This window comes from Paralichthys olivaceus, chromosome 17, assembly GCF_024713975.1.
Source record: "Paralichthys olivaceus isolate ysfri-2021 chromosome 17, ASM2471397v2, whole genome shotgun sequence".
NCBI classification, from domain to species: Eukaryota; Metazoa; Chordata; class Actinopteri; order Pleuronectiformes; family Paralichthyidae; genus Paralichthys; species Paralichthys olivaceus.
This window is the reverse complement of record NC_091109.1, coordinates 19,537,406-19,554,352: the sequence shown is the minus strand read 5'-3', so window position 1 is coordinate 19,554,352 and position 16,947 is coordinate 19,537,406.

Here is a 16,947-nt window from a genome sequence, read left to right as displayed (position 1 = left end):
CCACGCGGTGATCCGTCTAATGACCGAGGTGGGGCTGCACTCTTTGACTGTAATGCTGCTCGCACGCTGGACCGGACGCCGGTCGTGACACACCACCTCGCAGCCGAGGCGTGGGGTTTAGACTCAGGCTTGCGTGGTCATGACTCTCAACACTGCACCACCATCACTATGGCAACCCTTTGAAAGACTGCCAGCATCACTTCTACTCATTAGCACATTGTAAAGGTGGTATATTGTTTCCCAGCCACAGCTGTTTTGGCCGCCTTTCAATATCCATCATTAAGCGTCGGCTGTATGAATTGGAATTGTGTAACGTGTGTGTGTGTTAGTCCGTGTGTGTGTGTTTGTGTATCTGACGGTGAAAAAGGCATGAGGCAGAGTGGACTGCACATGCTTCTCTTCGATCCACAGTGTGTGGAATGCTGCTGTGAATTCATTATAGATATCATGAGAGTATAAAACATACTGCTGAAAGGTAAACAGGTTCATCGCCTTCGTTTAATCAGGTCAGAGTTGAGGCTGCAAGGTTTTTGTATCGTCACACACACAACTGCATGAAAGCAAACCCTTCTTTAACATTCATGTAAATTATATTTTAAATTACCAGCTTGTCTTTTTCAAACTTTGTGACATAAACCCAAAACAAAAGGGAAAGTTATTCGTTTTATCGACCAGTAGATTATTTCTCCTGGAAACAGACACATTTTAACCGAGAGTGCGTTTGTTTGAAATAATGTGATGTAAGAGTTTCCTCCTCTGATGCTGGAGCTTTTGTTTGATCTGGATTTGGAACTTTTGTTGTTGTTTAACATTCATACATGATATTATTCATGCATTACTATGTATAAATATATATCATGTGCGTGTGCACACAGGGGGCTTCACACACAGACATTTATAAATGCAGCAACGTATGAGAGTGTATGTTAATGTGCTGAGCCTCTGTGCATTGTGTGCGTGTGTATTGTGTGTGTGTGTGTGTGTTGATACAGTGCACCGCTCTCACACTGCATCTAATTATGCACAGAGCAAAGAGACCATGAGACAATTCAATCTTTTGTAGTAATTGATCCTTCCACCTGAGGGCAGTACTTTCTAATCTAATATCAGACAAATCTGTTCCACATCTTCAATTAAACTACAATATTGAACTGGCTTTCAGGCTGCGCTCACTTGTTTTAGTTAGTTTCAAATCCAATATCATGACTTGTAGTTCCATCTTCCCCCTGCAGGTTTAAAAAAACATGCACTCTAGCCTTGGATGGATTTCTGGGAATATGATTTGTTGAGCTGAATGCAGATGTCGTCTCAGAGTTGTGCAGCAGTCGCTGGAATCCGGCAGCCATTGATCACGGACGTGTTTATTGGATGAAGAGCAGACATTCCAACTGTGATTCTTTTGGCAGGAACGTCTGTTTAAAGTTGAATATCTCTGTTAGCATGTGCATCTTTTTTTTTTTACGGCTGGACACGGTTTCGTCTTTTTCTACATTTGATCTGTTGAGAGAAGATGTTTTTACAACACAAGCAATATTCCTAAATCCACTGAATCTCATCCAGCTGCTTTGAGGGCAGTTTGCTCCCACTATTCATTTTTATTCTTTGAAGACTGCAGGCAGTTTGTTTCTCGTCTCACACCGAGCTGTGACGCATACATCAGTGCCTCTGCCGTCGCTGTTCCTTTTTATTTTCTCCAGAAACAATTACATTCTCCTTTACACAATTCAATTATTTTCACTGTTCAGAAACATGTGCCCGAGGCCTCACTTGTCTCCTCTTCTTCATCCACAGACAGTCTTTTAGCTGATGACACACAGAGCCACCTATCACCTCAGAGGACGAGAAAATAGTTTTCTCTTCATAAATGAAAAACAATCATTTGAATGGCTTATGTTGGAGTGACAATTTAATTTAGTGTGCGGTGTGGAGTTTATACCCGGCGCTGATACGGCGTGTGGCTAAAATCTCGTCTTTTTGTCTTAGAGGAAATGAAGAAAGAGAGAAGAACGTTTCTTCAACTAATCTGGAACCGTCAGCGTCTGATCAGAAGTTTCTCCTTGAAGCAGCACGTCAGTTTACGGCAAAAACCTTCCCGTGAAACTCAAAAATAACAAGTCAAGAGACGCTCTGCCTTTGTGGAGATGACTTGGTGTCGTCCAATAACTTCAAACGCGCCGTCTCAAACCTGCGTCTGTCTCCTGTCCGTCTTTCAGATAAAAAAAGAAATTGACCGACCCAACAAAATTGACTGTCTTGCATAAACCAGAGCAACTAAAGTCCCAAACAATCATTAATGAAAGACCCTGAAAAGATTTCTTTGTTGTTGTTGTTGCTACGAATCTGAACAGTGACTCTACAAAATATTCTGATATTTCTTTCATTTTCTTTTTAAAGCTCGTGTGTTTCAGCTGTGATCTGTTTTAATCAAGTAGCCAAGTGTCGACCCTGAACCCACATCCGGTGTTTACAGTGGAATTATGAGTGTAAAGTTCAGACAGACAGTTCAAGTGATTAGCTACTAAAGCTTATTTATCTGTATTGACCGGTTAAGTCATTTTTAAGCACTAACACCAAACGTGTTGTGTTCGTGGAGAATGTGGAGTTTTTTATTTGTCTTGTGTGACAGGAAATTTAACATTTTTTGGGGTTTTCTGATGTTTGTCAGCAGCATTATTTAAAAAAACTACTGAACCATGAGATTTTGTTGAGGGGTGGGTTGTTTTCCATGCAAAGCGCAGCACGTGTGCAAAAACCAAAGTGCATGAATCAGAAGATTTATTATTTTCACTATGTGAATAGAAATTAAACTTTTCACTGTTTCCTGCGAACATTTGTTTGTAAAACATAACTTTTGCAATTATCTTTAGTTTTCCAGTTCCAGTTATCTTCCATTGACTTACTTTATTCCAACAGGACGAACGAAGCAAAGCGAGTTTGCACACAATCCACTCACAGGATTGGAGCTTAAATAGAATCAACCTTTTAATAAGTTTGACGATAACGGCTGCAGATTGAAACCAGATATTCTTCTTTGAGAGACATAATCAACTGTAATTCCCACACCGGGTTGCAATTTGGCAAATTGGATCCTTATCAGGAAGTTTAATTCTCTCTGCATTTTAAAGATGTAGTTTTCAAATGTTTGATTACAATTTACATTAGCTGAGTTTCTTCATTTGCGCAGCATTGAACAGTGAAAGAGGAACTAACATTGAACGCGTCGTTGTATTACAGTGAAAAGAGCTCCCAACAAAAATAAATAGGTAAATTACATTATGCTCTTTGTGATTAGTTAATGTGGCAGATTTCATTTTCTGTGAAACGTGCAGGAGGGATGTCAGCTGGGATAAAAAAAATTAAAAAAAACCTCCGTGCTGTACTTTTTTCAAAGGCAAATAAATACAAAGACATGTCCAGATGCTTCACAGTCCCATGGTGCCCAGCAAGGTGTGCAGCATCAGCTGTCTCTGGGGCTGAATCTGCTGCTTCCGTAGGAAACACACACTCCGTTCTACCGGGCTGGTGTCAAAGAGAAAAGGCCCTGTTGATTAATCTCATCACTCTGACACAGTAGAACCCGAACTCATCACAGATTCATCGTTGTGTTACTAAAACACTCATCTGCACCTTCCTTAGTCGTGCAACAAACTGATCTCAGGTATAATCTGGCTGTTAATGAAACATTCGACAACAGAGCTGACCTCAGATCAGGCTGGTGGGTGTCAGATTGAGATGTGGTCCGATGGTTTGTTTTTGACGCGATCGCCTAAAAACATGATCTGCAACAAAATACCGAGTCAAATATCGCAGCATCATTTTTGGTAATGGGCTAAATTGAGGGTGCGGCTGTTTCACTGATGTTTCACTCGTGTGTAATTTAATCCAATACCAGTATTATCAGTTAATGGACGACAACATGTGCAACCAATCTGATGATGATCCATTAACATGAAATTAAACACAGTTATTTCTTCTAAAAAAAAGCCAAAGGCTGAATGTAATTGAGGAAACGAAGCGTCGGTTAAGGTCAAACATCGGTTTTGACACAAATCCTCTTCATTCTTCTCAGTAAAACACAATAGGCTGATGAAAACCATGTCAGTTATCTGTGCTGCGTTTCCATTGTTGTTAATCTGTGTGTATCTTTGAACACAGCTTCATTCGTGTGTGTCCTTTAAACAGGACGGACGTTTGAATCTCCTTGTACTTGTACATACTTTAAATGTACTTGTTTTTGAGGTAATGCTCATTTCACTGCTCTGAAATCAAATCATCAGTTTCATGTAAATCCTTATTTCCATTCACAATAGATTATTTGGAACAGCATCATGCGTTACGGTCTCTCCACTGTAAATACCTGGTTACCTCCTTTTTTTTAAATTTCATCTTTGTTTACATCGTGAGATTGTAGCATCCAGCACAATACGCAGTTCGTGGATCTTAGCTTCCGAGCTCCCTCTGGATGAACAACCTCATTTCTATTCCGTGTCCTTGCTCTCATAAAATTCTAATTGAAAATTGTCATCTCTAATTGATACGACAATTAAAGCCTGGGCAAGAGCAGAGAGAAGAGAGTGGGCTGGTAGGAATAATAATCTTAAAGGCAATACCATCACTTCCATTGTCAGTGTAATAATAATTTGAGGAATGCTGCGTATGATTTAGTGAATGAGCAAAGTCCTATTACTGCAGATGGTTGTTAAAGATATTTGGAGGACGTCCATGCCATGCACAGTTGTAACATTTAGTTAAAAGCCCAGTCGATAAGCAATTTGGGCAAGGCCTCCAGTTTTTGACATCAACTAATGAAGCCAATGAGTGCAAAGACAAGGCAGAGCAATCTCAATTGGAGCGGTTGTGCCGCACTGCTGTTATATGTGATTAAGAAGATGCACGGACTCAATTACAGCCGTCCTTAAGTGCTTTTCTGAGCAAAGAACCCCGAGATTCTAACTGTTTTAATGGCGGTAAATAGAGGGAGTTTAGCAAAACCACATTCAATTATGTATTGTTTGCTAATTTTACAATCGTATCAATAAATCTTCATTTTACTGTGTTGACTGGCATATACCAGTTGTAAACGTGTTATTCATCAGTTTATCTTTGTCATTTTAATGCAGAAGCTGTTGAAAGGTTCCAGCGCTGCGGAACATCATGTGCTTCACCTGAGAATATTGTATTTGTTGAAACGTGCGAGCGATCAGCAGGTTAACGTGATGCGACACCAATATTCCTTCACCACTTTGACCTGAAGCATGAGGCTTTCAAAATGGAGTCTGTTGTTCGCATGAGTTCGAGGTAGTGTCACGTTTATTGAATCTTAGTTGTTGTGTCGTCGTATATGTCTGCACGCTAAACACAATGATGGAATATAAACAGGCGGAGGACAATGAAGGGAGCATAACACACGTCTGCGCCAGATGCTGACTTATGAAAACCAACTAAATTTGTCAAAGGAATAATTCACCAGACGGAGGGAATACTATCACCATGGGAGTGCTTCACGAGGCTCTGGTGGATATGAGATGTGCTGTGAATTATTATCATAAAAAATATGCTTTTCCACCCACAGAGACGAGTGACGCTGCCCCCGTTCGTCTCGTGTTCACACCAAGACAAACACGTATCTGTAGGTGTGATGTGGGGTTAAGTGCTTTACGTGCTCCGTCTTATTTTTTTTATTAATTCATTTTGATTTTATTTGAATTATTTTTCATCCATAGACACTTCATGAAAAAAAAAAAAAAACTTTCAGAGTTTTGACTTCTATCCCTAACACGAGCTTTACGACATCGGTGCATAATCTGTATTTCTTCACGCGCTGAATCTGGAATCGTTGCAGATCAAGCGAACACGTTAGCTCCACTTAACCCCTGAATGATAACAGTGACCACATATCCGGGATATTCAATAAAACCTATTAACTACCACCACTTTATTTCGACGGTAACGTGATTCTACCTTTATGGGAGTGGTCTCCTCCGGCGTTACCACCGTCCCCGGGGTGTTAAGTGATTCAACGGTCGGGTGAGCTTAAAAAAATATGTAAATACCGTGGCCACCTTGGGCTGACTTGAGCGTTATTCTTCTGGGAGTTTAAAGTGGCACTCGTGACAGCTTATTCCCTCTTTACACTGACGCTGCTGCATCATGGGAAAGCGGTGTCACCTTCATATTTCAAGCTATAGAGAGTCACCTCTGTTATTGTTGTGTGTCTTGTTTTAGGGGCAAATATTATCTGGACCTCAAAGGGACGATCCGGTAGGAAAACAATTTAAAAATCTTCTGAAATGTGGCGAACGTGAAATCTACTTATTGTAGAGCACATCTGTAACTCGGATATGTGTCCACTGATTAAAATCATCTGAGGAATAACTGGTTAATGTTTTCAATCTATTGTTGAGTAGGTGTAAGAGTAGTTGCTTCACAGAGTCACCCACACAAGAGTTAAATGTCTCTGTGAGAGTTCTCCACGTCGAGTGTGTTCTTCAGCACAGTGCGCCGCATCTGTCCACACAGTTTGACTCTGTCGACGGTTACGGGCATTAAACTTTTATTTCCTTTTCCCGTCATGTTTGTATTAATTATAAAAGTTTAATCAAAAAGAATAACAATGAAAGGGAATGTAGAAAGATGTAAAAAGAGAAACAGGATGGCTCGATGCCATTCGCTCGACGGTATTGATTTAAAACAAGAGGGAAAGTTTCACCTAACAAATGAAACATGCAAGAAAAAAGTCACTCAGTGTCTTTTCTGATTCACTTCACTACATATATGAGTTTACTTTGTCCCACTGAGATCAGTTTAAACATGAACAGTTAATGATGCGTCTCCATTTCCTCCCATTACGACAAACAGAGGCAAAGATATTTCAATTACAGGCGTCGCCATCTTGTGATGTTGATGTTGTTTGGACGCAGAGTGATTCTGCATCAAATAGTGAATTAAAACCAAATTTGAACATTTGAATATTCAGTGTGATGAGAGTTTCCTAAAATGAACCGAACCATCTTAATTTGGATCATATCCCTTCCGCTAACATGGAGGAGGAGGAGGAGGAGGCAATCAAGATGATTTAATGACAGTGTTGGGCTGAAATTCCAACATGCATGTCACTGATAGGTCAGATGTCACAGGATCCAATTTTGCACAGCGTACCCCGACGTGTGGCCCCGACGGGAATAGAAGAAATGTGAACTCTGTTTAAACAGATTTTAAAAACCTGACAGAAAATGTGAGAACACTTCACATGAATTAATTAAAACAGTAGAAAATTACCACAAGTAGCACATACTTCACCTGGACTTCATGTAGTGTATTGATTTACTTTATACTCCTACAGTATATAACTATACTTTATATGACAACGGTCACAGGCCTGGCAAATATGCAAAATCCAATTATGTACCGAACATGTTTTTTGAAAGTCATATAATGTTCGGTATTAATACTTGTCATTTTATTTATTTAACCGTTATTAACTGAGAAATCTTCCCAGCGTGAACACAGATTTCTATCCACAATCCTCTCTCAGTCTCCTGGTAATACAAATCACAATTTTCACCTCAAATTAACTTCCTGTTGTGTTATTTCATGGCTTTTTGAACTCTTGATTATTTTTTCGTTGGCCTGTTTGGATTAAGTGTGTACACACAGCAGTGGGGATGCCACTGAGTGGAAATGTTCCCACTGGGTAACAAAGTCGTAACAGCACGGGTGTTATCGGTTTCATCAGATGTTTGTCAGAGACATCGATTGTTAACGTTCATCGTGGGAAGCATCAGGTCTCCAGATGTTTTGCCTCATCCGTGTTTTCTCTTGGCATTCAGGTTAAATCCAAAATTTGGGACTTTAGCTTCGGGCTTCGACACCAAATCCTCTCATCACGTAACAAGACGACTCCACTCTTCTCACTGCAACACGGAGCCGAACCATTTGTTTTGTAATCACAGCTTCCAACTGAGTATCGATTACTCATATTTTGGAAACTTTTAGAAAATGTGTTTCAGGTCTATAAAAGAATTTAGAGAGAAATCAGCGCAGGTGGGAAAGTATTATGTAATCTTCTGTGCCTGACTGCAGCGGCTATGAAAGAAAATAAACTCGGAGATAATTTGTTGTATTTGACTTAAATAACATGTGAACGCATTGAAATTCATCTCCGCAGCTACACCACTTAGTTCTGTGACCCGGTGCAGCCGAGTTGGAGGTGCAGGACCGCGACTGGAAGTCCCAGGTGGGAGTACTGTGCAGACTGTGAGGCTCGTGTCAGCAGGGATTTTGTGTAGGCTTGTGAATGTTATATAAAGAATATCTTATTGTTCTTCCTCACACAGCTTTAAAAAAAAAAGAACCTGTGTTTTCTGACCAAGTAGATATTCAAAGCCGCCTTCCTCCCACAGTCTCCTTTGATTCAGGCAGAGATTCTGCAGCCTGGATAGGGCGCCACTTTGAATCTATAATAGTGTGATGCTGCTTTGTGTTGCATGTAAACATGAAGGAAATATCAACATGAAGCTGAGACAAGTTGTGGCATCAAATCCATAATATTAACGATATATAAAAGGTTGTGCTCTTCACATGTAGCTGCAGCGTGTGTGGTTTTTTTTATTCTGGGTGTAGTGCGGCGCTGCCCGGGCTGTGGTTGTGGGGTTACATGCTGAATTCCACATTAATGTTGAATCAATTGAATGTGCTGTAAAAAGCTTTGTGTAACTGCATTCACCAAAGGGCATGTGCTTTGTTCTGGAGGGAACTGGTATCGATCCAACCCTGTCTCCTCGAAATTACTTTTATATACAACTAAACTGTGCATCGGGGAACATGTGCTGCATCGTGTTCGAAGGAACCGCGTGTATTAATAATTGCTGGTTTTCTTATTTTATTTTATTTTTTTAGTGTCATGTCAATTAAAAAACTGCGATGAAAATATTTAGGATGATTTTCGGACATTTCGTGAACCAGACTTTAAATGATATGAGAAAATAATCATCAGATAAATGAGTAATAAGAATATCGTGGTAAAGAAATTGAGTTGTGAGATGTTTCTGCTCCAAACTACAAAAACATTTTGCACTCTGGGGGGAAGATTTTGGATTACGGGCCGATTAACAGCAGCTTGGATATACACTATTCAAATCTTTTGTTAATCCAGGTGGTCGTTCGACAGCTTGTGAAACATCGGAGATGTACGTTGTTTGTCCCTGATTCTTTTAATCACACACGTAAACGTGTTGTGTTCCCATATCTGATGTCTCCTGGTTCTCTTGATGGAAATACTTGCAGAAAGTACTATTATATAAGATACTGACTGTACTTCAATACACTTTAATATGCTGCGTGAAAATAAGAAAATGAATACACAGACTACTCCAGATGAAGATTGTCCATGAACGCAGTGCACCAGGAGAGAAGGAGGGTTTGAGCATGGCCGCCATGCGACGCTGAATCTCATTCCTTTCAGACGCGGGGGTGCGTTAACCAAAACAAACCTGAATACCTCATGTTCTGCGGCTCTCGTTGTACTCGGAGCGGATCAATTGCACCTTTATTATACGAATAAGATGGATAACCTTGTCCTCTTTCTCTGCCTTTTTTAATGGGCCTCTCCGAGTGTCTGCTCCCTGGCTCTGGCTAATCCCTGCGGAGTCTATACACTTCTAATCCCCCCCCCCCCCCCCTTGAAAAAGTAACACAGTCTGGGCTAATCATCCATCCAGTCATAGAACCTCCCGAACACTGGGTTCCTCCGGGTGCCTCAAAGATCGGAGATGCTTTTAAGAAGCTGGAGTTTCTTCAAAGACTGGAAGGAAACTTTGCATGAGCCTGAAGCAGATGATTCAACAATCAACCGTCTGGAGAAACTAATGATTTAACAATGTGACGGACCTCAACTCAGGTCTCAAGTCCGACAGTAATATAGATCTTTTAGAATCATGTGTGATCGAATGAGTGTGATAGAAGCTTCCCAGCAATAATCAGACCACGTTCATTTAGAGCTCATTATTTAGATTTTTAATTACAAAAAGAAAATCATTTTTATTCATTACTTTCTCCGGCAGAAACAACGTGAATTATTGGTTCAACAAGATCCATGAACAATTTTGTGATTGTTGTTTTTATATCGCTCAATTTTTTTTTTTTTTAGCCTTTATGACTTCTTGTAATATACCTGAAATAAATATACTGCAGAGAAAACACAAGATCAATCAAGTGAAAGTATGTGATGTGTGTTCTTTTAGGGAGAGCAACACAATAACTGAACAATCATCTGCCATGTTGGCTCAGTCTGCACTTCTCTTGTGAATATCTGAATAGTTCATTGTCCTTTAAACTCCTTTTATTCATCGGACTCTTTATATTTTATGTTCTACTGAGTATTTTGCAAATATAAAATAAACAGAGCAGACGCTTAGTTAAAATTGCAGAAGAGTAATTGTCTGTCATTCATTATTTTGCCTCTTGCACAGTTTTCAAAACACTGTAACCAACCGACAGCATTAATTAACTAAACAATAGTGATTCAACTTGAAACCAATTCAGAGTGAAAAAGAACATGATGTCAGGCACAAAGTCTGGAACAGGGCGTTTAGTCGAGAAACTGAAAATCTGTAAACAGAAATAAGGAGGAGAATTGAATCACAGCACAGTTAAGTGATCCGTGAAACACACAACGCAGAAGATATCAGAGCAGTGGCTGCCTGGCTCCGAACCAAAGTGAATGCAACAAATACAGGGAAAATAAGATTACGGCTATAAAACTGAACGAGACGAGGGCAAATACAGTGAACACGTGTAATGACTTTCATTCAGCTGTGATGTTATTGTCACCATACGTACACCCATCAAGCTTCTATATGAGAGACAACATAAAAAAAAAAGAAACGGAGGGAGTGCCTCTTCCCTGAGTTTGTGGATGCAGCGGAGCAGAGTGTATTCTCAGGGTGCAGTGCAGATACTGTTTGTTCTACATCCTGTGCTCCTGCTGCATCCCTGTGCATTGAGCTGACTGATCAGAGGAGACACGCCGCTACTGCATTCACCCATTACGTTCAAAGAATACACACAGCACAGGTTGAGCAATGCAAAGCCTTTTATCTGATGCACTGTGCGAGCTGTGATTAGTGCGGCTCCGCGGTGAACTCACGCCTGAAACTCATCTGTTCCTGTTGCACAAACACAACAACTCATCCTTTAACAACACAACCATAGTTTAGCTTTAACATAACGACACAACCATATAATAGTTATAACAACACAACTATAGTTTAGCTTTAACATAACAACACAACCATATAATCGTTATAACAACGCAACCATATAATAGTTATAACAACGCAACCATATAATAGTTATAACAACACAACTATAGTTTAGCTTTAACATGACAACACAACCATATATCAGTTATAACAACACAACCATGTACAGCTATAAAACAGAAAAGTCTTAGAAATGTGTTTTTCATTTATGTTCATCATTCAACATCTTTATTAAATTACAGTATTAAAGGAGGATTTTTTTTTTTTTAAATATGTCCGTGATGAAAACACAAGGACGTGTTTAACAAACTAGTGAGATGATCTATTGAAATGAATAATAACAGATAGACAGAGTTTCTTTAAACATGTGAATCACTGCTGTTCTGTTGGTTCGACCACAGTCTCAGAACTCAGGCCTTTAATCCAATAAGCATCCATCCTCTGCATCAACGTTACGAACTCTGTGTTTGTGTCTGTGGAAGAACAAACAGGAAAAGAGTTCCGTTAACGTGTGACCTCAGACCTCGGTTTAATACCATGAACCCCAATCTTCTCCACCTTGGATTCTCTTATCAGACATATTGGTGGTATCTCTTTTTCTCAAACCGTCGTCACACTCGCCTCCTCCTTCACCTGCCGTGGATCCCTCGACAATAATCCACCGCTCCTCACTCCACAATCAAATGTTAAAGACGAATTCATCCGAGCGTGTTAGCAGGCGCCTCTCTGTATCATCTGCTGTTAATGAAACTCCGTTATTTCGTCTCCAATCAAACTTTTTTTCTCTTTTTAAGCTCGTAGAGGCTTAAAACTCACATTTCCTTAGCAACCGTTTGTTCTTACATACAGAGGCTAAATATATATCAGAACCTGGCAAAGAGAAAAGACGATGACTCAAAAAGATAATTGAGGTGTTACAGGTCAACCCTGTAATGACTGAGGGAGAACAAACAAGCTGACGTTAGACAAAGACGTGCGTCGGACACATCGGAACTTATATCGTTTTAAAACCCAAGTAGCCGTATGTGGGTTTTCCAACATGGCTGCCAGAGAACTGAACCACTACTGTGAACTGTCACCACTAGTTCATATGAAATGATTTGAAATAAATGTAATTTCCCTCGAGATTGATTATTATTTATTTATTAGTTTGCTCTATATTTATTCTGAGAAAGAAAAAAAAAAAAACATCACACAATTACAGCAAATTTAAAGCAAACACCTAATCAGGTAAAAGTCTATTGAGATTAAAATGTAAACTGGCAGTATATACTTATATATATATATAATATATACTTATAATACTTGTACTACAGTATTATTTCCAGGGACAGAACAGTTTTCACGCTCAGTTGAAGCTCGCCTCATGTCGGACGACACCCGACCAACCTGCACCGTAAATTTGTGATTAAGCTCGAAAATACAAAAGCATTAAAATTAATAAGTTAATTTTAACACCCATCAACCGCTGATACTGTCGCCTCTGATCCCGTCGTCTCTGGAAGCTTCTTTCATTCACCACGTCTCTGGCAGGTAATTCTGAAAATTACTTTATTAATGAAGTGAGTGACTTAAAGTCGCAGCCGCCATCACGTGTACTTACACCTGAAAATAATACGTAACCTTCATCATGACTTAGACCCTTCATTATCTCACATTTATGAACTCAATTAAACAAAGGAGCATCACTTTCACTGCCAATAAAGCATCCGGGGGTTTGGATTATAAAACACCTGAAATAATCTATATTTATATAAAGATTACATTCACTGAAAAGGTTGGTGTCAACTCATTAAATTGATTTTATTACCTGTTTAGCGTGAATATACATTTCATCCCTCTTGCTCACCATATTCACGTTTATCAGCCTCATTGATTTCTGTGACAGGCTGATGATAATGCTTTTTACTGTCGGTGTTGCCAAACGCAGCAAAGACCGCAGAGCGAGCGTCCGAGAGGGAACCAGGCGTGAGGCTACGGGCGACTGATCAGACGGGACGAGTCCCAATATTTCATTTGAACATTAAGTAGAGGATAAAAGCAGATCAATGATGTCATAGTTCACATGTTTTCATTGTGCTTCTTTTTTTTTTTTAACATCAATTTATTCGATTGGAGTTCAGACCCTAAGAGCTCCTTCAAAATAAAACATCCCCTCTCTAAAACTGCTATAAAACATTCTTATTATTATTATTTTCATTTTCAATTCTTAAACCATTTAAATGCACATTTTCACATTATGTAAACAGTGCATTTCTACATGCAGCTGCACATGCACACAGTCATGCATGTATATTAAGAAGCACATACAACATACGGAGGATTAAGCTGAGAAGCTGTTATTGGCATGTGAAGTCAAATGCATGTTTTGTCTGCTGATAATAACCAACAACACTGTCTCGGTAAGAACCAAAATGGTTCTGGAAGAAAATATAAAAATGAAGTGCTGAGGAAGCCAGATTTTCTGCCGACCTGACACACATCAACATGATTATTTAATGGAAACAGACATTGGTATTCACCCTGCATTTGCCTTAAGAATAAAAAATAAAATGCCATCCGGATAAAAACATATATTACATGACAGGCGTTCCGCATTACCACGTAAATGCTGACTGATTATATTGAACGTGCAGCTGTAGCAAATCACAAATTGCTAACCTGACGTCAAAACGCTCCCGGTGGAATTCAAGACGCCATCACCTGACAATGCACGGTGCTGTTCCATCGGAGTGATTCTGATCTACTGGGTGGTGACGTGTACCTGTTCGTCTCTGGTGAATGTATCTGTTGACAGGTTTTCATCAAACGAACACTGTGTTGGCTCTAAACATTCAGGAGATCAATTTGAACTCTTAACGCTGCCTGTTCTCATTCCAGTCCTCATCTTCCTGTTGCTGGTGGGGAAATCAGCATTTTCAGTCTGTCCAAATAAAATCATCCCCCAGTCAGAAATGCATAATTCACTCCGTCAATCTTTTGTGTATCATATAGGGATATATGAGTGTGTTGCATTATGTATATACTCATGTTTGTCTGCTCTGGGCTTCCTCTTGATATCTGGTTTCCTGCTGTAATCCAAAAACACAAGAATCCATGCATCACAGGTTAATGAGCAGTGTGACCGTCTGACTGATTGTTCGTCTATAAGCGTCAGCGCTGTGATTGGCTGGAGGTCTGTCCAGGGTGTAACCCGCCTCTTGGCCAATGTCAGAAATGAAGAATGTTTCCCGTCCAATGACGGATAATGCAAATGAAACCAACTCCCCCCGTCATGAGAGGGAAACCTGATAGAAATCATCGATGCATTTTACACAAAACAAACGTTTGCTCTTGATCCAGCTGTCATACAAAATGTCATCTGCTCGTAAACAACCTGACATGTTAAAGGTAGATATGCACGTCAACGTCATGTCAGAAGATACAAGAACAAACATTGAGGTTTTATATACCTTCCTTTAACATCCTGCAGTATATATCTAATTTAGTACTCATCTGTCACTTGATCATAAATGCCTGTAAATACCTTGTTTTCATCGCTATGTTTAATTCTATCAATTAAGAAAGTTTGATTGTGTTCAACAACCATTAACACAGAAAAATGAGATTATAATCACAAACAGTGGAAGTCAAAGGGCGTTTCTCTTTCTGTTCTCCCCCTCTTTATATGTAGAACACCTCAGAACGATCATTAAACCATTTATTCAGACAGAGGGATTACTGCCGAAACACTTGGCTGCCATCACGACTACTTATCGAAACATTTGGATTTACAGATGTTTCTGGAATCGTCTCAGAAAAAACAAAAAAATCCAGGTCCCGTGTGTCCCTCACATTAAACAAAACCAACAGAAGGAGTGAACAGTGAAAAACTACATGATGTGACAGTGATGTTTAGAATGAAAGATACATTTTTCAAAGCAGCAGCAAAATAACAGCAAATATTTTCTTCTCAAGTGAAAAGGTCAAAGGTTTAAGAATAACGAGAATTATTCCTGAAACTAGAGCCTAACTTTCTGCATAGATTATAGAAACGCTATTATGATAAATGTGATAATAAACTGCAGTTTCCCTGCAAAAGTAATTATATTTGTTATGCTTTAAAAATGATATTACAAATGTATTTGATGTGTTCTTAAAACAACATAATGTAAAGCACATCACGTACTGAATTAACGCTCTGCTTTTATAATACCTGAAAAAGGTCAAGGAATCAGAGACGTCTTAAAATAACGTCATGTTTCCCCAACAATGTTTTTTTTAATTCCCAGAAGTCTCTGTTTCTTTAAGATGGCACAAATCTGAAGGTGTCAGACCTCGGTGCAGAGCTCAGTGTGGACTAACATCCAGCAAATCTACGTCAGAACATCCCGACGCCGAATTAATGCTTACTTAAGTCGCGTCTTTGGGATTACGCCTCACCGTGGGCGAAGAAAAAGAAATCACATGAGCACATTCAAATCGCAGACAGATTGATTGACACCCCATCAAGCCATGTCCTCACACCATATGCCAGCTCATGTTGATAAGCTGCAGGCAATTCATCATAGTCAGAAAGAACACATCCGCAGCCTGCACGCCTTAATGGTTTGTAAACTCTGCAATGCGGCTAAAATACGAGAGCAAACAGTTTGAGCCCAAATCACAAACTAAAAAACGGCATCGAGAATCGATGGATGTTTGCTGACTTTAAATCCGCTTGTCTACTGTTACTGTGCGTCTCATCCTTTCAGTCAGCATTTGCGCTCATGCCAGAGAGCTGTGTTGATGTCAGATCAAATGTGATCATGGCCTCTAAATTTACCATCTGATTGGACAGATCAGTGAGCAGGAGCGCAAAGTCTTTACTAATCACATTAAGCCTCTGAAAATGCAAAGGGCAACTGTGGTTCCAGTCTGCAGCGCTGGAGATGTTTTCAGTGATGTGCATAGTCTACTCAGATATAGATTACGCTGATCCACTTAATGAAATGAGTCAAAAAATCCACAGGGCTGATACTGAATGAAAACTGAAATATGAAAACAGCATCGGACGCAGGATCAGAAAAACAGACACACAAAGGCTTTTTTTTTCATTTTTCACCGTGTCCTGCTGAATGTTTTCCATGTACGAGGGAATCGAACGGGACAAGTTGGTGAATGATGCCGAGACTCATTGTGGATAACGGATCTGATCTCTGACAGCTTGTCACAGTTGGTACAGTGGTCGTCTTTACACGGGGCGAGAAGTAAGCAACAAAAACTACAAGAAGCAAAAAGTTTTAAAACCATTTACCTCCAACAAGACCACAACCACATGCCCATCTGGACTACACGGTTGTTTTAAGACTGGTGCCAGTTTGAGTTTGTTCAGTTTGTTGGTTGGTTTGGTTTGTGTGAATCTGAATTTATCCACAGTGGAGATTATAATTTAATGGTCTGTGTTGTTTTCTTGGTTCAGTTATCGGGCTTGATTGAATTTAAGGGAGCTGTTGTGTTATTGTTCGATCACAGAATAATCACCTATACAATCTTCACTAAATGATATTGGACGAGAAGAGTCTGAACCGTCCCCTCGGTGATTTTAAGCGCACCTCAAGTCTATTCTGGTTGGACACAGTTACACAGATGGGTTTGTTGTTTTAACTTTTTTTACTCCTTATTGAGGACTCGAACCTCGGAGGCCGTCTCCTGACTCCCCTGACTC